At 42.1% G+C, this 18,582-nt stretch overlaps 1 protein-coding gene across 6 annotated transcripts in view; it reads left to right on the forward strand.

Moving 5' to 3' along the window:
- dlg2 (discs, large homolog 2 (Drosophila)) overlaps window positions 1-18,582 on the forward strand; it is a 249,892-nt gene that overhangs the window by 78,916 nt on the left and 152,394 nt on the right. The window lies entirely within an intron of this gene.

An 18,582-nucleotide genomic window follows, 5' to 3' on the forward strand; every position in this document is an offset into this window, starting at 1 on the left:
GGATCAGAACTCTCAGAAGGTTTAGACAGAAATGTTAGTGTGAGGAGCAAACAGGAGCAGGTGAGTTTACCTGATCAGGATGAAGCTGTCATTCTGGTGTTGGACGTCTGTGGTGCTCCTCTTCCTCTGATGCTCAGAGCCTGAATTCTCTGATAGTCAGTCTGCTAAGTATCGAAGGAGAGGAGAAGTGATGGTGATGAAGGTCTGCCTTTAGAAGGATCCTCTTCTTGCCTCAGCGTTCTTCAGCTGTCCTGTTGTGTTGCTCTGTCTCGAGTCCAAAGATGCTCGTCTGTGAGGACTGCTCGATCACGCTGACTTCATAATCTTGACGTATTAGATTTATACTGATGATTTATCGTGTTTAATCACGGTAGGGAGACAAAATGAACTGACTTGATCTATTAAATTAAGGTCATTGTGTGTGGATACACACGTGATAAAAATCCAAATCAGCAAAGACAGGACAGCAGACTGGACACCCATCACACTATGAGGGCAGAGCGTGGTGTTTTAGAATGCAGAAATAGTAAAGCTTATAATACATAATAAAATAACCTATTTAAAGAGGACAAATGTGTAAGAGAAGGGGAACAAGACCAAAAGATAGTTTTATTTAAATGTCAGAAAAATTCAGCAAATAAATTACTACTACAATCAAAAAGCTCTTTATTATTTAAGGTGAAACGTAAGCTTTTGTGTTTAATGAGGAGAGATTTAATCTGATAGAAGTTTATGTAGTGTAGTGAAACTAATGAAAGAACTAAATCTAAATGTAAAATAAGATTAATTTACTAAAACTACAATAAAAACATGACATATAAAAACAAGAACTTCTAAAATGTGTTATTTCTTAAATAATATTATTAAGCTTTTATAAAAGGACACTGACTGATGATGGGTTTATGCAGGATAGCATTAAGTTTGTGTGCAGATGTACAATACTGGACTTTAGCTATCTAATGTGTTGATATTCAAACACTTTAATCTGAAAATGAGTTTAATCTAAATGTAGTTTAGGCATAAAACTCCAGTGCCTAAACCAGATATAAAGGTGTAAGGAATGATGAATAAAGAATAAGACCTGAGCTGACGTAGTTCTGTTGGTCCAGACTAAAACTCCACTAACATTTGTTCTCACGGCCGATATTTACAGCTGATATATCCAGATTTTTACAGTCAATGTTGGCTGATAATATTGGCAAAAACCGTCCTATCTGCCAACAACTCACATTTTAAATGAATATCAGTATCACTGATTGTCTGAGCATCTCTCCAGTAAAGGAATTTAACCTCTAGTATTAAAGTCTGGAGATTAAAATGGTGTGATCTGATTGGTCAAGACTCAACAAAATGCTAATTTTAGGTCTAGATTTGAATGAAAACATCAAATTTAAGTGAATAAATGAAATGAAAAGTGAAAGTAGTTAACTAAATATATTTCTAAATTGTATGATTTTAACCCTTTCTGGCCCACTGAGGTCTCACTCCTGAAAAATATCCATAATACTGAGAGAAAATCAAACTAACACTAAAACCAATATAAACTCAAATAAAATGAAGTCTTTCTGCCAACTAAAAACTAAACTAACACAGCAACAACCAAACCTGACAGAAAATAACCTGAAATAGAAAACAAAGTGAACATTAACAGCCCTAAACTGAATTTAAATTTTATATCACTGCCAAACACTTTAAGATATCAGCACATGTACGTTGTTGTCCAGAGAATCAAGATCATTTTAATTTGGATGAAACTGGCAGCTTAAATCCTTTCTAACGCAAACAAGCTCACTAAAGTTCAGCTTTCCCAGCCCACCACGGTGTCACCTGAAAAACAAACATCATTACACTACATTCAGGATCTATTTCAGGTGTTTTAGAGTTAAAACTACAGATGCTGGATGAATGATATCTAAAATAGTGTTTATCATGTTTAATAATGCCTGGGCCCCTGTCAGCCTCCTCAAAGCTGCTGAGGGTTTCACTTCACATCTGAATTATCCTGACTGGGTGTATTTACATTTTCTTAACTGAATTTGTGAATAAACTGAAACTTTTAGAACTCCTCAGACTAGTGTCAGTAATTTAAGCCTTTAAACGTATAAATATGGTTCCAGGTTAATTCTTCTAGCAGGTGTCAGGTGGACGGTTGGAGCTGCAGATGTATTGATCTGCTCTGTTATAAATTCTAATAATAACCAATAATACTGATGTGTTATTGGTCAGATGGATGGTTTGTTTTTCAGCTCAGCGCTGCACCAGCAGAGGGCGATGATGAACATGAAGTTGAGTCTCACTCACTGTGATCATAAACAGACAGTCCAGGTTAAAAACTGAGATTTATAGTAGATATAGGAGTTTCTGTTAAACCACAGATTCACATGATTGTCTAACTTGTGGTTTTACATTAATTCGTGAGTCATAGATGTATTTAAAAAGTATGGACAGCAGCTTTTAGATCCATCCTGTCTTTGAATGCAGAGCATGAATCTGTTCTGATGGGGTTACAGTCTAATGTGGACTTTTTCTGCAGAGTAACTGTTCAGAATGAGACCTTCCTTCTCTGGAAGCAAACATCACAGTGATGCTAACTGCTAACCCAGCAGAGCCCATGGTTGGCCAGATTTCATGTCAGTCATCAGATCAAGCTTCAAAGTCGATAACCCTGTCAGAGACTGGCTGGACCAATCAGGATTGCCTATGGGCGTGGCTTAGTTGATGCAACTGCAGCCCTGAAAGCTACTCTGAAAGCTTTTTTAGGTGGAAAAACAGTTTTTCTTCTTCTGGCTGGCTACAGCCAGCATGGATTTCCCATCTGGCTCCACTGATAGTGAGCTCTGCTTACTTTTGTTGTTTTGATCTGGTTGTGATGAATGGGACGAACATTCATGTCCATTCTAAAAGAAAGTGTTAATGTTGAGGCCATCTTCCATGTTGATAGCCTTCAAACTGTGTTGAATTAGTTTTGTCTTTCGTGCTGGTAAGGACGCATTTGAACAAACTGATTTGATTGGATGCTTTGGGTTGACTTTTATGCAGTTAACTTTTGACTTAAAACATTTGAATTAGCTGCTTCATACCAGGAAAATGTGACTTTGATTAAACGGTAACAACTAGATCATCGTTAACCTTGCAGAACAGATGGATTCGCCCGTTTCTGTGTTTCTCACTGGTGAATCCATCTTGCAAAGCTCCTGTCTGAACCGTTTGGGCACAGTTAGAAAGTGACAGGACCAATCAGAGTTGAGGGGCAGTACTTCCAGACGTGGCGGAGTCGTGATGTAAGCAAACAGCAACAAGAGGCCGGTGCAGTTATGGCGGAAGAGATTTGCATGGATGCTGCTAAAGCACCAGTTTTATCAGAACTTGACAACATTTCTTCATTAAAAGAAGAACAAAAAACAGCAGTGAGTTGTTTTCTTTTCAGAAATCACAAAAGTCATGTGCTGACATGTCTGCAGTCGCCATGGTTCGTGTTATGCAGTTCTCTACGGAGTTTACTCCTGAGTAGTGACTACGTCACGTGTTTTGTTGCTCTGATTGGCCCGTAAAGATGTGACGGACAGAACGTTTAACCAATCACCCTCTGAGTGTTTTTTTCACAGGCTCTGCCCTTTCCCAAACAATGTCCGTGGAAGGTTTTCCAGATGGATGTGTGAAACAAATCCATCTGGTGTGTCAGGTGGATTATTGTGCAGGATTATAAGAGCAGTTTTTATGTTTCCCTGTGAATTACTGGTTTTATTCTCCATGCCCCAGTGTAGGTGGAGTTCTGAGTGCTTTATTCTGACTCAGATCACCGCTGTGTCACAGAGAGATGTGTTGTTGCAGTGACGTCATCCAGCAGACATCTGACCCTCTGTCATACACCATGAATAAAAACAATAAACCAGGACATGTTTTCCTTTAACATTCAGTCTGATATCTCAGAGCTAATGAGAATATCATTTCATTAAAACAACACAGCAGCGATTGGAGCTGGACACTGTGGCCAACCTCTTAGGTCCTTATTTCCACCCCCATCTTTGGGGGAGGATGGGGTAAAATGTAACGCACGTGGCTTTGAAAAGAGTCTCATTCTGCTGTCGGCCTCTCTGTCATGCATATATTGGTACTGATATCCCCTTCTTAGATCTACTGATGCCATTCTGAAATGTCTCCTGAACTCTCAGGGAGCTTTCACACCTTCAGTGAAAACAAACTCGAGTTCATTTGCCAAGTTACTCTGTTTGATTTGAGCTGCTGTGAAAGCTGTCGATCTAACCCTGGTGGGGGCCAAACAGTACAGAGACCGCTGAAAAGGTGGGTCTCTGTCCACCTTTATTTGGACTCCTGTGGTGTTTATTTGTGGTGAGAACATGAACCAACCTCAGTCTGACCTATCTGAACACATAAAGTGATAGAGTATTGGAAGTTTTTTGCATATTTGCTACACTTTAATGTTTCAGATCATCAAAACTGATTCTAATATCATTATTAGTCATTATTAGGTTGTATGCCTGCAGCTCCACCACTACAGTGTGGGATGTTGCTCGCACTGCTGTGTCAAAAGCTACCTGACCTACAGCAGGCCTGGGTGACGTAAGTTAGGAAGCCGGAGCAGGACCACGGTCCAGCTGCTGAACCAGAATTTGCTCCCATTCCTGGCTGCTGGATGAGAGGTCCCTTGTTGGTTTGATCCATCCGGCTCCGCTCTCCAGTGGACTTTTGGACGTTTTTAGTGATGGTCAGAAGATGAAACTTCTGAATCACCATTAATCTCAGAATTTCTCCACTTGATCCAGATTGATCCCATCCTTTTTATTGCATCTGAAGATTCCCCTTTTTTGCATTTCAAACTGTTTTTGTGTCATTTTGGACTTTTCTGCTGTCTCAAGCTGAGGTCCTGTTTACACCACAACATTCTGCTTTGTTTTCCAGTTGCATTTTCAAATAGTTCCACCTGCAGACGGCAACATTTTGAAAACTTCCCGTGCGCACAAGACAGCAGTAATCACCAAAGATGCTGCAGCAAACACAGGGCTGGAAAGTAACTGATTACATTTATATAAGTTATTGTAACTGAGTAGCTTTTTGTGTACTTGCACTTCAGTCGTTTTTAAAATCACTACTTTTACTGAAGTCTATTTTGAGTGAAGTATTGTATTTAAAGACATTTTTAAAAGCATTGAGCACTGAATAAAATATAAACATTAATAGCCACAACCAGAGGGTCTGAGCTTTATGCAAACAACATGAAAACGACCAGTCACTTGGCTTTCACAACACAGCCCGGTCAGTACATGCACAGAGTGAGAGAATGATTCCATATTTCAGCAAACAGGCGTCCAGTGGTTTTGGAGTTGGGGGAGATGCCGTCAGTACAGAAGGAGGAAGACACAGCAGAACGTGCTGGATTTAGGAAGGATCAGGAAGATCAGCCAGACCACCATATCCAAGTGGTCCAAAAGTCAGTGGAACAAGGAAGAGAGACTAAGAAGACCAGCGTCAACACTGATAGCAACAATGTCAGAAAGAATTAGATCAGGCCTGGCGTCATCTGTGATGAGGAGCAGGAAGTCCCTGCAGCCTTGGACTTTGGCTACCAAGAGTGAAGGTGCAAGCAGACACCATGGAAGTGGAGTCAAAGCAGGAAGCTCCTGAGACTGACGCAGAAAAGCAGAAAGTCCAAGAGGAGTGCATCACCGTGCAAGAAGAGAACTCCCAGCTGAGTGCTGCTCTTAACCAGGCCAATGAAGACCTGAAGAGAAGGAGCCAGCAGTGGGAGGACCAGAGGTCACAGCTCCTGGCTGGAGCCAGCATTCCCTCTCCCAACCACCAGGGTCTGGAAAGAACGATCAGACAGCTGGAGGAGGAAAAGACTTCTCTTGACTGAAGTGTCCAATGAAAAGGTGACTCTTCACCAGGCGCATGAAGAACTAGAAAAAAGGGCCAACAGTGGGAGGAGGAGAGGTCCCGCCTGATGTTAGAACAACAGGAGGAGACCTCCAAGATAAGGAAGAGACCAGGAGAGACCAAAATACTCAGAGAAAGAAGCGGAAACAAGAACTCTCCTGGACGAACAAAGGAGACAACTGGCCAGATGGAGGAGGAACTGAAACAAGCCCAACAGGAGCTGTTCAAGAAAACCTGCTCATGGGAGAAGGAGAGGTTTAAGTTCCTTGCTGCACAGACAGAGGGAAGAGAGAAGAACTAAGTAGCACATGACCAGGCCCAGGAAACCATCAGGAACTTAACTGGCAAATGGGATGAGGAGCGATCCCGTCTCTAAGAGGAGAGCTTGAAGAGCCAGGTGCAAAAGGACCAGGAAGGACAACAACGGAAATGGGAGGAGGAACGGTCACCGCTCCTGGAAGAACACTGCAGAAAGACTTCCAGGATGGGATTAGATAATCCTGATGGCCAGTTCTCTATAGCAACCTCTGCCGTCAGTGTGTGAATGCGTGCGTGGATGGGTGTGAATATTTGGATGACTAGAAAAGCGCTAAACAAGCTTAAGCTCCATTCACTGTCAAGGAGCAGTGGTGGACTGTTTTACATCACTGTGTCTGCAGGGAGTCGTTGGACTAACCAGTGAAAGGGACAATAAATCCTGTAATTAATGACAGTGAAATAAATAACAAGTGCACTAATGGTGCATTAATCGCAATTAAGCCCTACAGTTTCTATGATTCTTCAACAAACAGTAAGCACTCTAAGAACCCCCCCACAATGACCCACGAGACAGCAGTGGGGCGTTGGCATGAAAAAAGCAATGATTTCTAAAAGGCCCTTCTTACCAAAACACATTTGCATTAACGACTGGATAAATGTTTTATCAGGGTTTGTGTTCACATGTGCACATTTAAATTGGACACCTAGGGTGTCCCAGACCCTGGAGCACCCTGGGGCACCCTGGGGCGCCCTGGGGCACCCTGGGGCACCCTGGGGCAGTGAGCTTTGAGCCCTGACAGAGCTGCTATGCGATGAGCCGTGCTGGTATCCTGCAGTCTGCTGACGTTTTGACCTCGGCCGTCAGTCTAACATTCTGTTGTTTTGTTGATGAAAGCTGCAGACGCCGGTCTGCTCTGCTGTCTTTGGTCACTCTGAAGCTTTCATTGGTGCTTTTGGGATCATGAGTGAGGAAGACTGTGCACGTATGCCGTGGTTCTGTGGTGATGAACTCTCCCTCTGGTTAACAGCAGTGGTTTTAATAACGCAGGAAGCCGGACTGAACCATTCCCCCTCATCTTCATCTAGCTACTCCTAACTCCTGTGAACATGATTCCTCTTCTTCCTCCTCCCTGATGTGATAGGCTAACCATGCCTTTATTACTAATGCCTTTTTCCCATGATGCATTAGGCTCCCTTGTCTCTCTCCCTCTCTTCACCAAAGTATTCTAGCCAGTGATCTTGTCTTTCATTTCTCACCTGCAGCCTGCACTGGTTACCCGTTTTGATCTTGCTTACCCGGGTGTGACCTCAGCAAACTACATGGCAAGTTTTATTTCATTTTATTTTGATTTAACCTCTGGAAACTCAGTCTCCTGTGTTTTTGGGTCTTAGCTGATAACCCTCTCTGCTAACTCTGGGTCTCTGCACCCAGGAAGTAGACGTCTACTCGGTGCTGCATGCACTTTGTTTTGATGTTGTCTTATTCCATTGCCTGAAGAAGATCTCTTTCCTCCTCCTGTGGGTCCCAGCCCTTTTCTCCTCATAAAACTCTCACTTGTGTTTGTGACCATATGCTTGATCCTGTGTGCGTGCAGTGGTGTAACTGTGATCTGTTGTTGATCTGTCTTAGTGAATAATTCTGTGTTTGATGTGGAAGACTTTATCTTCACTTCAACAAAGATGCTAACGATCAGCTCAAATGTAAGGTGGCTGCATGTGTTACTGTGCTGTTTATAGCTCTGAAGTTTGATCAAACATTATTCTTGTCCCTGAATTTGAGTCAGGCCAGTGACTGTTGAAATTTTCAAGCTCTTCTAAGGAAAAGAAAAACTGGACACCAACATCTGTAGTTTAAGCAGGGACATTTTTGTCTGTGGTCAAAATGACCGATAGTCCTGAAGAATTCCTGCATTTATTTCAACTACACTTTTCCTTTCCTGCATTAACAGCAGCAAAACACAGAAATATGAAACTCTGTGATACAGCTTCAAGTCTGTGCTGAAACAGGAATGAGGACGCGTTTTTATTTTCAAACCAGACTGAAACCGAGAAACCGAGCCACGGTAAACCGGAGTAACTGTTAGCCTGTTTTTACAGCCTGGTAGACAAATATAAGACATGAACAGGCCTTAGAAATGACACAGCAGAGACTTTCTCTGATTTGTCTTGTATTGAGCTTTTCCCTTCACACACACAGTCTTTCCACAATACACACATATAAACAAAAACAGCAGTTAGCTTCACATTAGCACCGTTAGCCTGTTAGCACCAGCCGCTACCATATCTTAGCAGCTTACAACAGCCAAACATCATCCTTACTGACAACAACAAATCATCCAATCAAATAACTCACCTGCTAACTAGACACCACATTAAAACTCCACATTTAAAATAAAAACAGGTCATACGTCAGCTGTCTGATATCAGCCATCATGATGATATCACTGTAACTCTGCTAAAGCACTAAATCCAACCATCTTGATTTATTGGGAGTGGTCTGGAAAAGACAAACGTGTCCACAGTGGATAGTCCAGTCCAGTCCTCCTCTCATCAATGGCTTATCCTACAATGCTGCTGCTAATTAGCCAGGACACCCGAGCATTAACAACCAGCTGTGGGGAAATAGATGAAGCTCTCGTTATCAGCCCCAAACGGTCCACGCCATTCTGTACGACATGATTCTGTGTTTAATACAGTTCCAGTTTATCAGAGAATTGGTCACAGGCAGATTTAACCACTCATCAGAGTCCACTAGGACTCTGCTCTGTAGATCTTTCTCTCCAGGCTGCTGCATCAGGGTTTAAGATGCTCAGATATACAGTTCTCCTTGCTTCAGCCTCTTTAGTATGTGCAGTGATGGCTAACTCAAAATCCTTCCGTACTGCTGATGATATTAAGCCTTTATTTAACCAGGAAAACCTCACTGAGATTAAAATTCTGTCTTCCAAGAATGTTCTGTTTTTTAGATTACACTGTTGCCACTTTACACCAATTTTTCCAAATGTTAACACTTTTTCATCACTTTTCACTCTAATTTAGCCAATTTTTGCCACTCAAAACCTTTTTTTGTCTAATTTAAACCATTTCCAACACTTTTCTGCCTGTTTTTGGCACTTCTAAACCAATTCTTGCCACTCTCTGCCTGCTGTTGCCTCTGTTCACCCATTATTGCCTGTATCACCACTTTTTCCATCCTTTTGCCTATTTTAACCACAGTTAACCCATTTTTGCCCATTTATATCAATTTTTCATCCCGATCCACCTCATTTCCACCAATTTTTTGCACTTTATAGCCTTTTCACCCACTTTTGAATCACCTTTTACCACTTTTTTGACCATTTTCTGTTACCAGTTTTATGTAATTTTAGCCACTTTTAACCAATTTATGTTCTTTAAAAATCCAATTTCATCATTTTAGCCATTATTAACCAATTTTAGCAATTTTTCACCCATTTAAATGATGTTTTTGACAAAAGTTTTTTCATCTAAAGAAGGCTAAATGAATGTATAAAGATATTGGTTATTGGATAGGAGTGGTTATTTTTCAGGCCAAATATACAATTTGGTTTTCACAGCTTAACCTCACAATGGACCAGGGTTTTACTGACCTCCATGGGACCCTAGTTTGGCTGGGTTCCAGAAACCTCCCCATGTATCCCTCCTTATGGACGGCCTTGTCTGCACATGACTATGCTTGAATGATCCTGGCTGTTCAACCACCTTCGGGTACAGCGGGGGTCCCCAGTCTCTGGCTCCTTTATTTTGGGGGTCAGGGGCTGAAAAGGTTGAGAACCACTGATCTAATGAATATATAAACACCTTAATTAGCCACGTGCTTACTGCCTGTGTAGATAAACAACCCCAGCTCCACACAGGAAGTAGTTGTATTACTTTATTAGTTTTCATAGATTACTTTAAGTTTATTTTAAAAGATTCTTGCAACACATCATCTAGGTAACATAAAATATAACGTGTGTATATTCAGTCTTTACTTATCCAGTCATTTGCGTATTTTCTGCCAGTCATTTTGACTATTAATATTTTTATACACCAGACATCCGCCTGTGAAACTGACCAAAGACTGGCAAATTGTGGTTAATGGGCACTCAGAGTTTAAGGAAGACTACGTTGTAGGATTCTAATGATCTTTTGATCTGGATCAATAAAATGATTGATCAGTGATCCAAAACATCAATCTTCAATCGTCGTCCTGAACCTTCAAACACGCTAACGGCTGGCAGACATTTACTGGCTTTGAAAAGAAAGATAATCCAAACAGATTTAAAAAAGCCTTCATGGAAATGTTTCAGACGTAGACTTTCTAGATGTATTGGCCATCAGTCTTTAATCTGTAAATCCTTAAAGGTCCTAAACATATGAAAAACAATAAAGATTTATTTAAAACAGCCACATCTTTTAAAGCCTCTGTAGCTTAACACAGAAATTTATTGTTTATGCCTCCTAGGCAATGTTAAATATAAACACCAGTTCCAGAAAAGATGGAACGTTGTCTTAAATATGAATAAAAACATAATACAGTGAGTTGAAATCCTGTTTTATATATATATATATAACTTAATATAGACAGAGACAAGCCTTTTAATGGCAACCTAATAAGATTCACAGTTTGGTTGCAAATACATACACACTGAAATAAATGCCTTAAACACTCTCCAAAAAAGTAAGGATGGGACTGGGGAAAACTGAGTAGTGGGATGCTCAGAAACACCAGGAACCTTCCACTGGTCAGAGGGTTTACTGGTGTCTTGGTTGGGTATTAAAGGAGCTTCACAGTTCATGATTGTTAGAGGCTCTCCACTTTGTGAAAGAATGCGTATTCCAACAGTTTTTGAATGCTCCCCGACATGCAACTGCGAGAAGTTTAGAGATTTTACAATCTACGGTCTATCAACAGAAGACTCAGAGAATCTGAAGAAATCTCTGCATGTAAAGGTCTGCAGACTCAAAATCTGACAGTCCGTTCAGAATCTGCTCTCCATGGTGTCAGAGAGACAAACCTCCTACTCACTCACGGCCGTGGAAGCCTGCAGCTGAACCGTGTTAGCAGAGTCCACAGAAGAGAGGGGAGGGGGTAGAAAAAGCTGATTTCTATTTAACAGATGCACAACAAAGCTAACCCTGTCCTAGCTAACCCTGACTCTGTTTAGGACTGAGTTAGAACCCCTCTCTAGTGTTTGATCCAAACTATAATTCATCTTAAGATTCAAAAACTAGGGATTCTCAACCCAACAATGTCTACTGCTGGAGGACTGATTGAGTTTCAGTCATAAAAATATTATTTTTGCTTCCCATAATTATAAAAACAAGATATTTAAGGCTGAACAATCACTGTATACATGCTGTGATGCCAGTGTTTTTTTTCCTGTTCAGTTTCAACTTGAAGAGACAAACCAGTAAGACAGATACTACAGGAAAATCAGTTTTTAGGACCAAATGAAAAACAGGAGAAAAACATTGTGAAACAGTGGTGGCTGATTATTTTAAGCTAGTCTAAGAAATGAGGTGGTCCTCGTCTCTGACTGGTGTCAGCGTGTCACTGCTGCTGGGTAGGACGAGGGTGGGTATGCAGCCATGACTGGCCATGGTGGTAAGCATGGAGTACATGGAGAACTGTAGTAAATTATGTTCAAACTAAGTCTTTTGTCACTAAGTTACCTCCAGTTTCCACACACTATGCACACACTGCAATCTGCTCGTGGAGCAAATCACACACTTTCTAGTCAAACTTAGCAAATGCACATGCTCCTGTCGGTCTAGAGGCGCCACTCTCCGCTTGAACTGCCAGAACACGCCAACCCACGAAGAGCAGATCAGTCCAAACATGAAACCACACGTCCTTTGTAGCTTCCTGATGTACTCACTCACGGTAGAAGCAAAACGATCGTAGAATAATGTTGAAATGAAGGACAGATGTAGGAAGCAGGACTTGTGCACAGCTGACTGATATAGAGAGACATGCTGCTGGGGGCAGAGGAGCTAGCACAGAGAAGCATGATGCAGAATGGGTTACTTTCTGATCCTTTTACTGCAGTAATGCTCAAAATATCTCAGAAACATCACATCTTCAGCTCGACACAAAGATACACGCTGTTGGATGGAGTGAGTGTTTCTGCTCTGCCCTTCCTCACAGCATCAACTCCCACGGCCAGTTTCATTCACCTGTGGGTAAATAGGCTACACGGTATCATTTCCTTTTAGAATCTCCTTAAAGTGTTCACGCTAGCGTTAGCTTCTCTTACAGACAGAAAGCAGAGGAGATAAAAGGCAATGTCTGACTAGTGAACTTTTTTCTCCTCCCCTCCATAAATGAACGCTGCATGGTTTCTGCTTTATGCTCATAAATGACACAGCACAGGCTGGAGCAATCCATCCAGTTTCTATACCGCTTATCCTGTTGGGGGACGAGGGGGGGGACTGGAGCCTATCCCAGCTGTCATTGGGTGAGAGGCAGGTTATAACCTGGACTGGTCGCCAGTCAATCACAGGGCTGATATATAGAGACAGACAACCAGGCGCGCTCACACCTTCGGCCAATTTTAAAGTCACCAGTTAACCTAACGAGCATGTTTTTGGTGTAGGGAGGAAGCCGGAGGACCCAGAGAGAACCAATGCGTGCACAGGGAGAACATGCAAACTCTGCACAGAGCCTGACTGGGACAACTAGGGACCTTCTTGCTTAGAGGCAACAGCGCTAACCCCTGCCCCGCTGTGCAGCCCCACGGGCTGGATCAAGTGATCCTGTTAGTAGCTCCTATTGTAAAAAAAATAAAGATAATAATCTGAGGTTATTCTGTAGGCTATATGAGTTTAAAGAGTTACCGTGCAGGGATCATAGAGATCATGTGATCAAAGGCAGGTGCATGCTGATAGCCTCTCATTGCACTTTTTTTTTTTTTTTTTTTTAGTACAACACAATGAGATTTTAAAATGATTAATGCTTCAAAAGGCTAGTTATGTTCATGTTAGGATCATTTAGAGCAGTGATTCTTAACCATGGGGCCTGCTATTGGGCCGCCAAAAACATCCTTTTTTTCACCTGTGGGCCGTGAGGGCCGCGAGGAGTAAGTATTGGCCGCGAGACTCTCAGTTGTAATACACCTCCCCGCCACTTGGTGGCAGTAATGTGTTAGTCAGTTGACTATCAAGCTCAAACAAGCAGAAGAAGACAGCCGCGAGCCTAGAGCAGAGGTTCTGAATAAGTTTGTTGATGTAATGATTGAGTTGTTTATAATGAGGTATAATTTCACACACTCACTGATATGAGGCATGAGGCTGTAGAGCAGTAATACTCAACTCGCGGCTCTTTAGTAACCAGTTGCGGCTTTTTTAAGGCTTACTTGGAAAAAACAAAACCTTTAGTAAAACCCTTTATGAAGCTAAACACCGTCATCAGTACAGATTCAAGATAGGTCACATCAGTAAATCTCTTACCCACACACAGAAGACTGGCTTTAACTTTCAGATTTATACGTTTATTATTTTAAATCCGTATTTTATTACCGTCGGATGCGACGGAGGAGTGTGTGTGAGAGAAGAGAGAAGAGGAAGTCCGCCGGTGGTGCGTCTCTTCAGTTTGTTCATTCATCGAGGTGTTTAATCTGAAGCTTCCCATTTCCTCGTTTTAACCTTTTCTCCAGCCACATCCTGCCGATGCTCTCTCACACACTGATCTATGACGATTGTATGGCGGCGGCGTCATCAACGAGCATAACACACACAGATCACACGTGGAGACGTCATATCTAGTGGAAGTTGTCCAAACGTGGGTGTTTTATTTGATCTTTAATGCACTAATGATCATAAATACTGTCAAAGAGCAGAAATATAAAACCAAAGCTCCAGAATGAGGCAGGTATGGTTTTGGTCATTTGGAGGCCCAGGACAAAGACCAATATGAGGCCCCTCCCCCTTTAACTAAAGAATTAATAAGAAGTGGAAAAAAATTACAACATATCTCTTTTATGTTAATGAAGCCACAGAACTCCAGTAAATGCCCCAGTGTGAGATATAAATACCCAAATATCCAACATCACTCATCATTTTCTTTGAAAAGCATCTCCGAGCTCAAACTCAGCTCATTCTAATATCTTCAAAAATCTTTAGGCCAGGTGAACTTTCATAACGCTGGTGTTGGGCCAAAGACTGGTATCTCCAAAACGACCACTGTTCAGGGAATGAAAAAGTATCTTTTGACATATTTTATTGATTTAAAATTAGTTAAAACCACTGGCAGCTAAGACTGACCAATAGCACTGATTTATAAAAACAAATTAGAATCATAAAAAATTGAGATACAAGGTTTTAGCCTGATGTCAGTGATGAATAAGATAAAAATCAGTGACATATTGTTTCATCTGACATTATCCCATTTAACCTCATAATTATCCACCAATCCTCTGTTTTATTTCATGTCAACTACAGATTAGCTGATCTATTGTCTACCTTAAATTCCTGGTTTGTATTGTGTTTCTCGCTAAAGTGTTTTTTCAACAATGTGGCTCTTTGGTAAAATAAGGTTGAGCACCACTGCTGTAGAGACAGGCACGGTTCTCTGTTAATGTCTTAGATACTCTTACATTAACAGGAGCACAGCAGCACTCGTGTCTCTTTTCCTCTTCCTCTTCCATCTGATGGAGGTACATTAGATGTAGTTATTGAATACAAATCATACAAATCATATAAAGAGTATGATTACCATCTCAGTGTTAAAATTTAAATGGGCCCCGGGTCCCTCTGTACTGGAAAGGTTGGGCCCCGAGGTCAAAAAAGTTAAGAACCCCCGATTTAGACTATCAGACAGGTGCAGCAAGGAACCAGCATGGATCAAACTAGTCCTGAAAGAGGTGATTTTCTTTTTAAACCTGAACGACCAATCGTTTGGTCGGTGCTTGGGTGTCATTTTGGTTGGCTAAGTTTTTCTGTAGTTGACTACAGGCCTAGACAAATCAACCCCAGAAAGGCAAAATAGTCTGTTTAGATACTCGTCCCTATGTAAAGTGGAAGCTCTCCTGTGACCTCGTCATCCCGAGTCTCCAACGGCTCCGGGCTGTTCTCCAGAAACACTTCCCCTAGGGGATGCCGTGCACCATTGTGCTGCAACCGTGAGACGCAGGGCAGGTGGAGTATGTGGATTTTGGGCTCTCCAGGTAGCAAAATCAGTTTCCCAAAACCAGGATGAGGTCTTATCCCTGTTCCTAATACCAGGATATGATGCTTTCATACCTAGATCCAAAAAGGATGCTTTAAAAACCTGATCAAAACCAGGATACTTCAGTTGATGTTGATGACTGAGTGATGTATCAGAGATCCCTTTACTCACTCATGATTCTCTGACCAGTACAGGAGCTCTGCTGACTGCCTCAGCTGTATTTCCTTGTGGCTTTGTTTCCTGGTGGTGCAGTAAAGGACCCGACTGGAGCCTCAATATTAGTATGGGTAAGGCAGAGCGAGCAGCAGCAGCAGCACAGATTCCATGCTCAGCCGATCTGTTTCTCACAGCCTTGGGACTTTTGAATGAAAAATTGCTTTAATACAGCCGGTGTAATTGTAAAGGCAGCAGGGAGGCAAGAATTATGGTCAGTCCATGACCAGAGGAAGAGTAACCCCTCCCTCGCTGGCTGAATCCAGCAGCACACATTAGAGAGAGTGAGTCAGGGAGACATTATTGATTGTACTGCTGCAATGTTAATTGATGGCCCACTGTCTTCCATGGAAATATGTGCTTGTTAAAACACAAAGTTTTTAGCAGTAATTACTTCTCTATCAGTCAGGGAAGGTGAGCACCGTGATTGGTTAGAGGCCCTTAAATGATGACTGGAGCAGTCAGGGTATCACCACTGCTCTTTTGTAGGAACAACTTTCCTTATATGACGAGAAGATGAATTTTTCTGACTCACCTGCTCTGTCTTTGTATCCGCTCAGCAAGAAACCCTGCTAGCCCTGATAAAACCTCTGTTAGTCTGTGATCGGCTGTTCAAGCTGCTGCAGGTAACGACGACACCCCCAACAGCCACACACTTCGAGCTTCAACAGAGCAAAAGTTTTCTGATGGTAGAGAGAGTTAATGCTGCATCTCGGCCCATTCAGCCCACATGTACAGACGGGCTGATGCCTGACCCTGCAGGGAAAGTTCAGAGTATTTTTCTCAAGAGTAAGGAAACATGATGGTGAATAACCTCTCCTGCTGAAAATCTGTTCACAAGGAGTTCCCATCAGACCTAGATGGAACATAATGATGCACCACAAGCCCACAGAGCCGCTGCACAGCCTCTGCCTACAGACACGCTCAGTATAGGATCCTCCTAACTCGTTTTAGTGGCTTTCAGCATTAAAAGGTCGCTTTTCTGCACCTAAGACATTTTTCTGTTCATATTTCCTGATTGATAAAAGTGTCTTTGAACGTGAATTAAGGGTTTGATAAAAGTTGTATTGAACAGTTCATGCCATATTGTCTTAAAAGAAGGTAAAAGGGTGCAGCAGCTCTTAAACAGACAAAAGGGAAATGGAAAGCCATTACACAGAGCCAGCCATTAGTACTTCCAGAGTGCTGTCAGGGCCTCTCAGATCAGGAGATGGAGCCTGGCTGTAGCCGAAGGCTGGGACTGACTGGATGTGTACTGGTTGTTTTATCCTCTCAGAGTTTCAAAGACAACCTTTTTTTGAGCCGCTGTTCATCTCAGGTTAAGCCTCAAAACCATCAGCAGTGACCTCGCTGAAGAATTAATGCCATGTAGAGCACCATCCCCACTTAGATTGTGAAGATAAAGGAAAGATGCAGTCAGAGCAGCAACTCAAACTCAGACTAGACAAATTCAGCCGGCATTGGCCTGACTGCACCGTCAAACATCAGGTCTGAATATGAGACAAACTCTTGTAGTGTGATATAATCAGTATTATTAGAACAGCTGCTAACTGTTACTGTCACCACCACTGATACTTTTATATCTATGTTATGGATGCTGCATGGTGACAATACCATATTACCTCCAGTACTATACCGATAGATCAACCATCCATTTTCTACACCACTTAGCCTCGGGGTATACCGTGGGGGTTAGAGCCCATCCCAACCTGGACTGGTTGTCAGTCAATCATAGGGCAGACAAACAACCAGGCACACTCACATTTACGGTCAATTTAGAGTCACCAGTTAACCTAACGAGCATGTCTGTGGTGGTGGGAGGTGGAGGGAGTACTTAGAAAGAACACGTAATCCCAGTAGAGAACGGTCCTGACCAGGAAGCTTCTTGCTGTGAGGCAACATTTATGCTAACCCCTAACCTTGCAAAGCAGTTGTGCCCGTTTCCGTGTTTCTCACTGGTGAATCCATCTCGCAAAGCTCCCGTCTGAACCGTTTGGGCCCAGTTAGAAAGTGACAGGACCAATCAGAGTCAAGTGGCAGTACTTTCGGGCGTGGCAGAGTCATGACGTAAGCAAGCAGCAACAAGAGGCAATTATGGCAGAAGTCAGCGTGGATGCTGCTAAAGCGCCTGTTTTATCAGAACTTGAAGACATTTCTTCGTTAAAAGAAGAAAAAAAAACAGCAGTGAGTTGTTTTCTTTTCAAAAACAAGAAAGGTCGTGTACTGACATGTCTACAGTCGCCATGTTTCGCATTATGGCGTTTACTCCTCGGTAGCAGCTACGTCACGTGTTTTGTTGCTCTGATTGGCCCATAAAGATGTGACAGACAGAACATTCATCCAATCACCCCCCAAGGTTTTTTCTCACAGGCTCTGCCTTTTCCCAAACGCTGTCCATGAGAGGTTTTCCAGATGGATGTGTGAAACAAATCCACCTGGCGTGCCAGGTTAGCTAGCTCCTGCATCCATGTGCAACCCTTTATATTTATGATATTTTATTACATTATATTATTGCATTTTAGCTTTAACTGCAATGTTAATACAACTACTACTACATGAATATTAAGATATATCCATAACACGCTATCACACTGCCCAGAGCAAATGACCGCTAGCTTTGCGTAGAGCGCTTCTGTTGTAGCTATGATTCACAATCTTTGGCCCTCCAGCCTGTGAACTCACAGTCAGACATTAGTGACGACCGGTGAGTATGCACAGGTATATGGAGGTATATTTTTAGTCTTTATAGAGTACAGCTCCACAGCTGATAGAATACATGTACAGAGATGGTTTGAATTGTAATGCTACACTAATATGTGAATATATCTAGTCTAGAACAGTTTCTATGACAAAATCTGAAAGTTCAGAGCTGTACTGTGGAAATTCACCACATTAGAAATAAAGTTAAAGTTCAGCTGGTGTTAAAATCAAACTAGATTAAGTCAGAAATCCTGGGTGTGCTGATCTCGTTTTAAAATGTCTGCAGCCTGAAGTTTTACAAACATGTCCAACAACCACAGAGTGAAGTAAGAAGTAGATGAATGACT

The sequence above is a fragment of the Cheilinus undulatus genome, linkage group 12 (genome assembly GCF_018320785.1).
Source record: "Cheilinus undulatus linkage group 12, ASM1832078v1, whole genome shotgun sequence".
Taxonomy (NCBI): domain Eukaryota; kingdom Metazoa; phylum Chordata; class Actinopteri; order Labriformes; family Labridae; genus Cheilinus; species Cheilinus undulatus.